General features: G+C 36.2%; 1 pseudogene; it reads left to right on the plus strand.

Annotated features, from left to right (window-relative positions):
- The first annotated feature begins 9,928 nt into the window (after nucleotides 1–9,928).
- Nucleotides 9,929–10,796, plus strand: LOC125816961 (21 kDa protein-like; annotated as a pseudogene).

Consider the following 10,796-nt stretch of genomic DNA (forward strand, 5'->3'; position numbering starts at 1 on the left):
TCTAGCAGGGTATATTGATTCCTCTTGATGGGGCATATACATCGGACGCCACATTTAGCTCATGTGGTTTTATTATCAGTTATTAGTAGCTCCCACAGTTCATCAGATTATATTGCATTGACCATTTATCAATATATCCAGTATTTAGTTTCAGTATGTTATAAATTGGTCACTGTATTCAGTTATCTCAGCATTCAGTATCTATATCGTGTCAAATTATGTCATTGCTTATTTGCTTTGTTCAGTTATATGTTATTTTAGTTGTATTTTATCTTGCATGCTCAGTACCTTTCAAGTACTGACGTAGACTTTGCGCTTCATGTTCTCGTGATGTAGGTTCAGGTGTTCACCATCCAGATCATGCTTAGATTGGTTCCCAATCTCCAGTTCAGCAGAATCAGTGGTAAGTCCTCATTCTCCTAGGATAATAGTCATGAGTTTCTTTTTAGTATTTTTAGTCCTTCAGTTTCAGTTTTGCTAGACTTAACCGGAGCCTGTCCCAGTATTTCTAGTCTGTTAGAGGTTATTTTCAGACATAGTTAGATTCACCTTAGCATTGAGTTCATATCTTCTTTGTATTAAACTTATTAGTTTTCATATATCTCAGTTATAATATATGGGTATTCGCCATCGTCATCTTATTTATGATTTAGCTTCCGCGTCAGTTTATTATCTTTAGTATGCTCATGATCATGCCAGCATGGTTAGCTTGGGATCACTTATGGTCCTAGGTCCCGTGTCCGCATCTCGGGGGTAGTCTCGAGGCATGACAGGTTGCATGCATGTTATGCTTCTATCGATTGTAGGACTCGGGTGGTTAGATTCCAATTTCCAAATGAGCCTATACCATAGTGGAAGAGGGGAAATTCTAGCCTAGAGGCCAATTTGTCTCTTGTCTTAAAGCTAGGAAGATGATCTCAAAAAGGTGTATTTACCATCATGTTAGGGTGAGGGATGTGGATTCCAAAACTTCTTCTCTAGAGTCCGTTCTGATAGTAATAGTAGATATGGGTAATAGTACACCGGATTACTAAGTCCGCTTATTTCATTCCCATCAAGGCATACTACTCGGCGGAGGAGTATGCCACGTTTTATTTGAGGGAGATAGTAAGGTTACATGGAGTGCCCTTGTCTATCATTTCAGATCGAGGTACCCAATTTACTTCACAGTTTTGGAAGTCTTTTTAAAAGGGTCTAGGTACCAAGGTGAAGCTTAGCACATCTTTTCACCCTCAAAGGAATGGTCAAGTGAAGTACACCATTCAGACTTTGGAATACATGTTGAGGGCATGCGTGATAGATTTTAAGGGCGATTGGGATGACCATATGTCGTTACTTGAGTTTTTGCTTATACTATTAGTTATCATTCAAGTATCAAAATGGCTCCCTTTGAGGCTCTTTATGGTATGAGATGTTGGTATCATATAGGATGGTTTGAAGTGGGAGAAGTCACTCTCTTAGGTTTGAATTGGTGCATGAGGCCATTGAGAAGATTCAGGTTATTAGAAGGAGGTTGAGAACAACCCAAAGTCAGCAAAAACCCTATTCTGATGTTAGAATGAGATATCTCGAATTTGATGTTCATAATTGGGTTTATTTGAACATCTCACCCATGAAGGGTATTATGAGGTTTGGGAATAAGGGGAAAGTAAGTTCTCGATTTGTGGGTCCTTATGAGATTTTGAGGAGTGTTGGCAAGGTTGCATATGAGTTAGATTTGCCAAAAGAGTTGGTGTTGGTGCATTCGGTGTTCCATGTCTCATTGTTGAAGAAATGTATTGGGATACATGAACCATAGTTCCATTAGAGGGTTTAGGGATTAAGGAGAATCTTTCTTATAAAGAGGTACAAGTTAAGAACCTAGACAAACAAGTCAATAGGTTGAGAAACAAGGAAGTTGCCTTCGTGAAGGTATTTTGGAGGAATCACTTAGTTTAGGGTTCTACTTAGTAGTCCCAGGTGGATATGAATTCCTGATATCCTCATCTTTTTCCTTCCCTACCTATTCGAACTTGAGGTAATGAATTCCTTTTCATTTTTATCTTTTAGGAGTCGTGTTTGACTTATGTGTTTCCATGATTTCCTTATATTATTCATGTTCTTTAGAAATTCATGTTTAGTAAGAAAATATGTTTTCGTGATTAATTTTTCGTCATGATGTTCTGCATTGACTATGCGTTGCCTATTTGCTCATGAGATTAATAGATGAACATGTTTTATATGTATGTGGTTTTCTTAAGTAGATTGCCTAATGGTGTCATGAGATTGTGTTGAGCATGATTTAAAGCTAAGAGAAGGTAGTTCCTCCTGAGAACATGAGAAATGTTATGATTGCATGCATAATGGGTTGTTAGATATAGTTCCTAGTTCCTTGGGATGCATTAATTATGTTTGATTGTAGATAATTTTTCCTCCTTGGTTGTGTGCATTTTGATGAAGCGCATGCATGATGGGCTGGTTGTCTTGAGTCTTTACTTTCGTAAGGTGTCTAGATCATCATTCGAGGACGAATGTTCCCAAGGGGGAGATATTGTAACACACCAGAAACTAGTAGGCTAAAATAGAGTTAAACGTTAAAGTTAAAGTCTTGAAAGTGGCCTGGGGCCAAGGGCAGGAGGCCAGGAGCCAAGGGAAAGGGACCAAGGAGTCCCAAAATTCCCAAGGCACTGCCCACCATGCCACGAGAGCCTTCACGGCTCGTGGTTGTCACCACGCCTCATGGTGCCACTCGTGGTGGTGAGGCAATATCCTCCTTAAGGCTGCCCCAAATTGGCTCCTCCACAAGAGCACTTTCACGACTTGTGAAGCCTTAGATGGCTCGTGGGAATGGCTTTGGTCATGCCTTGGTGGTTGGTGGTTGAAAGAGGGTGGCTTAGACATTGGCTCAATGTAATACTCCGGTAACTTATAGGATAAACTAGAGCTAAACGAAAGGGTTAAAAATAATGAAATGATTCTCCGACGATTAGTAGGCCATCTAGAGTTGAAATGAGGGTTACAAAAGTCAAGGCCAAAGGGCTAAGTGTTAAGGCAAAGGGGCCATGCCAAGGCTGCACCAAACATTAGCACACTGCCCCAACTTCCACAGCCATCACCACGACTCGTGGGAGGCCTCCTGGAGTTGCCTTGGCAATTGAGGAGTAGCCACCAAGTGGCCTAGCTACTGACTCAAGGTCCACGAGAGGGACCACGGCTAGTGGTCTTGACCACAGCTTGTGGAACACCTCGTGAAGATGCCTTGGGCATTTAAGCTAGGTGTCCCAAGTAGCATAACTACTGGCTCAAGGACCACAAGAGGGACCACGACTCGTGGTCTTGACCATGGCTCATCAGGGCCCCTGTGATGCCTGGGCATGGTCACTTAATGAAGGATAATTATGTCTTTTCCCTTTTAAGTCCAATCAAAGTGGGGTCGTTTTGTATTACTTGTACACAACTATATAAGTTATTCTAATTCAAAATTCACCCAAACTAAGTCATTATACTCAAACACCCAAATCATACCAAAAGATCTCATCCTCGCAATATTTCTCTCTCTAAAACTCAATGAAGAAGAAGAGTAGAATTAGAGCCAGGGTTTGGATAATTAAAAGCTTCTTCCTCAATTTTTTTTGGAGATTCTTAATTTAGGTATGGCGGATTTTAATCTATGGGCAGCTCCCACCAATAGAGTCCCTTCAAAACTTGATTTGAAAGCTTCCAATTTCCCCAAAAAAGTTACGGTTTCAATCTAAGTCATGGGTTCTCTTTCAAAACATTTTCAATGATTTCTCTATGATGGATTATAATTGAATTGATGATTTATTGTTAATTTATGATGAAATTCCACCCATGAACCCATGAATCCCCCATATTACTAAATTGTGAATTCATGATGTGGGTTGATTAATTATAGAACAATGTCAATTGATTATGTCTATACTGACTGGGCTATTTAATCATGATATTCCCCTTATATAAAGTAGTAATTCTAGATGTTTTGATTGATTCTTATTCATGGTCCTTGAAAGGAAAAATATGAGGGTTTGTCAATGTTTATGAGAATTTTGTATAAGCTTATGATTAACATAGAAAGTTAAGATTCTACGACAATGGTGTAATTGTGGTATTGTTGAAAACAAATTATCCCCATACCCTATCACATGACTATGCATGAAATATCTATGACTATGATAATGTTGTTGTGTTGATTGAAAGTCTATTCTCATGAACACACTATGAACATGATGTGAAATGTTTACTCACATGTTAATGATTCTTAAGTTTGAAAGGTCATTCTCACCTAATGAATCTATGACCTATCATGATACTATGTTGGTTTGAGTGCAAGGGCGCACTACTAGAAAATGTACATATAGTGACATTAATTTGGTGACATTTGGAACAAATGTCGGAAAATAAAGAATTTTATGATATTTAGGAACAAAATGTCATAAAACAATGACATTTGATGTCAAATGTCATAAAAATAATGACATTTGGTATCAAATATCATAAAAATATGACATTTGGTCAAAAATCTCACTATGATAATGGCATTTATTGCAAACTGTCGTTGTTTTTAGCGATATTTAGCGAAAATGTCATTTAAATGATGACATTTGCTACAAATGTCGAATATAATATGACATTTACTACAAAATGTCATTGGTTTTAGTGACATTTAGAAAAAATATCGCTTAAATAGTGACATTTAATATAAATGTCGAATATATTATGATATTTACTGACAAATGTCATTAATTTTAGTGACATTTGTTGTAAAATGTCATTGATTTTAGCAACGTTTAGCAAAATTGTAGCTAAAATAGCGACATTTCATACAATTGTCGAATATATTATGACATTTATTGCAAAATGTCGTTGATTCGATCGACATATAGTGAAAATGTCGCTAAAACAGTGACATTTTTATACAAATATCGAATATATTATGTCATATGTTGAAAATGTCATTGATTTTTATGACATATGATGAAAAGTATTGTTAAACGACTACAACATTTTATGTCTACAACCACCCTAGAAAAGTGTGGCCTTTGATAAAAGGCAACACTTTTTGACTTTAAGCCACGCTTTTCCAGGGTGGCCGAAAGAAGCATAACCCTAGAGTTTAGGTGCCTTATCAGCTACGCTTAAAAGTGTAGCCTAAAAGGCAAAAAGGCCACGCTTTGCAGATGCTTATATAACAACATTTCTATCTCATACAGCTACACTTCCAAGCGTGGCATTTGCTTCCTTATTGCCCACTATTTTAAAGTGTTGCCTTTTCTATCTTATGTATGACAACACTTTGAAGTGTAGTCCTTGCTCATGTGCATACCACAATTCACAGTCATTTGGCTGCACTTTTAAGTGTGATAATATTATTTTTGCTATAAAATATTTATATGCCACAATTTCTAATTAAAAAACACCAATATTATTTTGTAATAAAATAATCTCAAACATTAAATTAGCTAATAAGTAATTCAAATATATAGATTTGCAATAAAGTTCAAAAGATAATATGTTTTGTGTACATACACATACTTATAAAGCAATATTCTAAATACATGTACACAATAGTTCAAAAAGTACTCTTACAATAGTTCAATATATTCTAGCAATGAACATATTTCACAAAATCAAATATAATGTATTCAAATTTTTACAATAGTTCAAAAACTCTTTATTATCCACTTCCACTTCAATGAGATCAAATTGACTTGTGGCGACCCTTCAAATTTGATCACCTCCATTTTCCTACACATTTAAAAATGAATTAACAATCAAAACAAATCATATTACAACAGTTATAGAAGTTATATTGGAGTGAAGGGTCTTGTCAAATAAAAGTATTAAGTTACTATAACCCAAAAAAGAGACATGTACTTTTTTGCTTTTTTTCCCTCCATCTTCCTAAAAGAAAAGGTGTGAAGTGCCACACACATCTTGGACTCAGTTTACCAGCACAGTTACTTAACATGGTAAAAGATATTTATACAGTCAAGTCACTTCGATCACAAATAAATCACTATAATAAAATTATTTGGTTACCTAGTACTGGAAAGTGGAAGTTGAGAGAGTGGTCATATAAAAGGGAAGCAATATTGTAGTCTTCTCTAAAACAAGTGATCGAGAAGGGTATCTTCATGGGTATAGTGTATATGAATTGCTGCCAAGTCTAAGATTAAATGTAATTGTTATGTTATTTTCTTTCCAGATGAGCTGAAATTATTGATGATTGGCCTCCAAACGATTAAATACTCATAACTAGAAATCTTTATCTTACTACATAGGAAAAGGCAGAGCTATTTCACATTTTATTTCAGCAGACATTTCTACTAGGACTAATCTCACAGCTTGATCCTAAGATAATTCAGTGCAAGTACTCGAGTCCTAAAAGAGTGTCCCACTTTACAGCTAAGAAGTAGATACCATTGCAGTTCATAGGACATTTGTAAATCGCAATATAGGATGATGGAAAAAGAGGAAACTCAACTCCAACAACACCAAGACACTCTACTGCAAACACCAAGACACCAAGACACCAAGACACCAAGACAAAGGAAAACAAGTTGTTGTTAGTGACAGACCTCAGCAACATCTCAGATGACTTAGCTTTTATTTTTTAAAATGATATCTTTGGAGCTACTAACCATGATAGTATTTAGTCATTGTTACATCTTGTACTTCTGTTAAAAACAAAACATCAACAGAGGAAATATTAAAGAAGTTGAATCCCAAAAAGAGAACAATAATGACAAGCATAAAATCGAAGAGACCACGCAAAATCTAGGTATGACTGCTGAAACTTTTTCTGATAATCAGAGTTTGCTTCAGCAAAACGAGATTTATATGGATATGAACTGCAAAAAAGATCTAGAGGCCTTAACTAGTGAAATAGAAGAGGGCTGGAAACATGTGGAAAGGAAGAAAGGAAAAAAGGAAAAACAATAAGAAGGAGACTAACCAGGTGAAACAACAACTAAACAAGATGAAGGAAAAAAAACATTTGGACGTTAACAATAGCAAACATGAGACAACAACATGTTCAATCACTTTGTTGTACAGGAGTTGATGCACTTAAACATTGAGAATAATGATGTGAATGAGAACAAGGATCACGAGCAATAAAATGAACAAAACACATTATTTCCTAACAGAAGTACAAGATGGGACAAAGATCAACAAAGCTATGTTATCAACTCTTTCAAGAATTACATCACTATATTATAGCAGATTGCAGCAGCTATATAAACACAGGTCATTATTTGTAGATTTTACAAGTCAGGCTCGTACAATTGACAAGCACCATGGAATTAATAAATGGATAGAATAATGTGGGAGATCATTGACACTGACTGGACCAAAAACAATTCATTCTACTATTAAAACCGGAATACCAACAAGTAGGATCTTCTATGAAAATTCAAACTAATTATCGTTCAGGAAAATGGACAGGTACCATACGAAAACAAAAAACCAGAAACCATTAACTAACAAACTTGATTGATATTCCTCTATTATAGATGACAAACACTAGGGAAATTATAAACTGACTAAACAAAAACTGAAATCAATAAGCTTAAGACTTGTCCTACTCTTCAAAATCTATATCAGCATAGCATATAGGCAGAGGAATGCACTACAACAATCATTTATCCCGTTTTACCAACAAAACTATACGAATTTCAGATAACCTCCCCTCCCCCCCAAAACCTTGTGGTCTGTGAATGTTGTCACTACCTAACTATTTTCAGAAAAATATAGCTGACATATCATTACATGTTCTACTGACCAAAAGAACTTGTATCTAAAATGCACATGTAATGTCCTCCTTCAACTTTGTCCATATTGCACAAAAAATCAGTTTGACTGAAAATCAAAAGGTGGAAACAACACTACCTGATCTCACTACAAATAGCAGGGAAAAGATGAACACCAATGCCGTAACTGGAGTTGGTTCTGGATGGATAAAAAATAGCAAGCCCATACTTCATAATACTCGTAATCCTTCCTTTCAAAGAAGGAAGCCAAGCATAACTAAGAAGGAAGCCATGCAGCTCATCGCAAAGACTTCTAGGAAAAAATACTTGCCTACTTCATCAATCTATGCAATAGGTTGCTACATACCTGACTTCAGGTCCAATAGCATCATATGGAAGAAATCTAGCACATAGTTATTACCATTGAACACCACCTCTGTCGCAGATCTCTTTATCCGGAGATCTTTCTTCGCCATTGACATAATGTTCTCAGGGAAGTCAATCCATTGACTATTCTGATAGTACATCAAACGTAAATATTGTGAAGCAAAGATTAGCTAAGAGGTACATACACTTCATCACAATACATACGTAATCATTGAAAAAAGAAATATAGTTTGGCATACTAAATATCAAGTTATTAACCTACAAGTGAAGGACAAGCTCATTGTAGAAGTGTCACTAAGATGCATATTAATACGACTGCATGGTTATACACGATAAATCAATATTAAAGACGAGCACATTTGAAAATACACAAGGGCTCGAGATCCCTAGGGAAACATACCAATAAGCTGTATGTGAAATGAATAGCTATAAACCCAAAGTCTAAGGTATTAACAATCATACTAATTCGACTAGGCAGAGAATTTCTTGTATCTCAAAAAGCTTTTGCACCCTTGATTTTTCTCTTTTATGTAATACATGATATGTTGGAAACTAATACATTAAAAATAGGGAGTACATGGGGTGTGACGAGGTAGAAAAAAGATCTGTAACATTAGAAGGCACACCTTGTAAGTCTGACCATCAGATGCAACCCACATCATAGTTTCAACTAGAAGGCATGTTGTCCGGCACAACTTTCATTATATATGTCCAGTTCAAGCATTCCATGATTGAGAAAATCATATCAACAGAACTAGTTAGTAGCTTTTACCCAGAATAGCTTAATAAGCACCACCACACTAGTCGTCTAAGCTGAGAAAACAAAATAAGTACAAACTAACAACAAACAATACAAGGAATCTGCATGGTCATACATCAAACAGTGAGATAATTAGTCATTCCCGACAAATTTCCCATGTAAAATTTAAAAATTTACGGACAATTGTTTCATTTCTGAGAAAGACAGAGATTTAAAACAATAAGAAGACAGTAGTAAGCAACATCGTCGTAGTAGCGTATTTAAGATAAACTTACAAGATGATATTACAAAGGACAATATCGTAGCAGTGTAGAAGTCATCTAAGCTAAACTAAATTCTGGACCCAAGTTAACAAAATCGTGATTATGATAAAATTTCAAGAAAGAAATCAATACAATAGTCCAGTTATGGATAAAGTGTAAATGTATGAAAGAAATACCATAACATGCTTACACGGTAGAGCATTCAGAGGCATGAGGCACTGACCCTTCTTGATAGATACAGTTGATCTTCCTAATATTTTCAGGAGCTCATTACCTTGAATATTGAAATTGAAAGCAGAAACTCGAGAAACACTAGAATGCCATAACCTCAGTCCCTGAATAACTTGATGAAAAAAATTCAAAAAATGTCCTAGAGTACTAACTGTTGAAACTAATATTATTTCACTAAGATCTTCTCAAGTGTTGTGACGCAGTGTACCCCTCAAAGAAAGCTAAGACAACATTCTCTAGGTCCTCCACAGTTTACTTGATATAGTTTTCTGGATGCCTTCTACTTTCTATATGGCTCCTAAACCGTCCAAGAAAAGATCTATAAATAGGAATAAACTTTTTGGATATGGAAATGTGCAGCTCATCCCTGATCTGTGTATCTTGTATCAACCATGTGGACTGAGTCATGTGCACCTCTTTAAACAAGGTGTTGAACGTCTTGAAACAGGTTTTTATCTAAATATGGTTTTTCAATCTAACCAATCTGATAAGTAAGATGTCATTTCCTTGCTAGTTATTTGGATAAGAACTTTTCTATGTCTTTCAAACAAGAAGCTTTAAGGAACAAACTGCCAACAAATGACAATATTACTTCTTTTGGAGCTGCAGCAGTCCACTGTTCCTGTTGTACTAAGCCTGGATGGGATGGCATTGAGCACATTCTAGTCACATGCAATTTTTCTAGCTTCATTTGGAAATATTTTACAGCAACTGGTGGTATTATCCACAATCAGCCCACTTTGAGAAACCTTTTGACAACCTGGTGGGGACTGAAACATAAGAATAAGGAGCAGAAACTTATTTTTCAATCCTTACCTATCATCATATGTTGGAATCATAAGAAACTATTATTTCTCGCAGCATTTTTCCTCTCTCTCTCCTACATCTCCGGCGCGACGTGCAACGTCGCAGCCTTTACCAGTTTCATAAAAAGCTCTTGTAAATCCACTACTTTTTCAGATGTATGCGTCATTTCCCTTTCCGGTTATGCGCAAGCCATTAAAAACAACCAATGCAGCTGGTTAAAACGGCTGTGTCCATGAACCTAATTAAAGCCGCAAGCTGTTGAAATTCAAGGGATTGAAGCCAAGAGACTATGCAGCTATCAAGGATTGCATGGAGGAAATGAATGATAGTGTAGATCGGCTAAGCAGATTTGTGAATGAGCTGAAAGGTTTGGATCATAGCCATGGGAAAGCTGATTTCCAGTGGCATATGAGCAACGTGGAGACATGGGTAAGTGTTGCTATTACAGATGAGAATACTTGTACTGATGGATTTGTCGGTCGAGATTTGAATGGTAAAATTAAGGCTTCGATTAGAAGTCATATAGCTAATCTAGCTCAGGTAACTAGCAGATTCAACAACATATCATGGAGCTACTTTGAATGGAAAGATTTTTAG

The sequence above is a fragment of the Solanum verrucosum genome, unplaced genomic scaffold, assembly GCF_900185275.1.
Source record: "Solanum verrucosum unplaced genomic scaffold, falcon-dt-bn FXZP01000084.1, whole genome shotgun sequence".
NCBI classification, from domain to species: domain Eukaryota; kingdom Viridiplantae; phylum Streptophyta; class Magnoliopsida; order Solanales; family Solanaceae; genus Solanum; species Solanum verrucosum.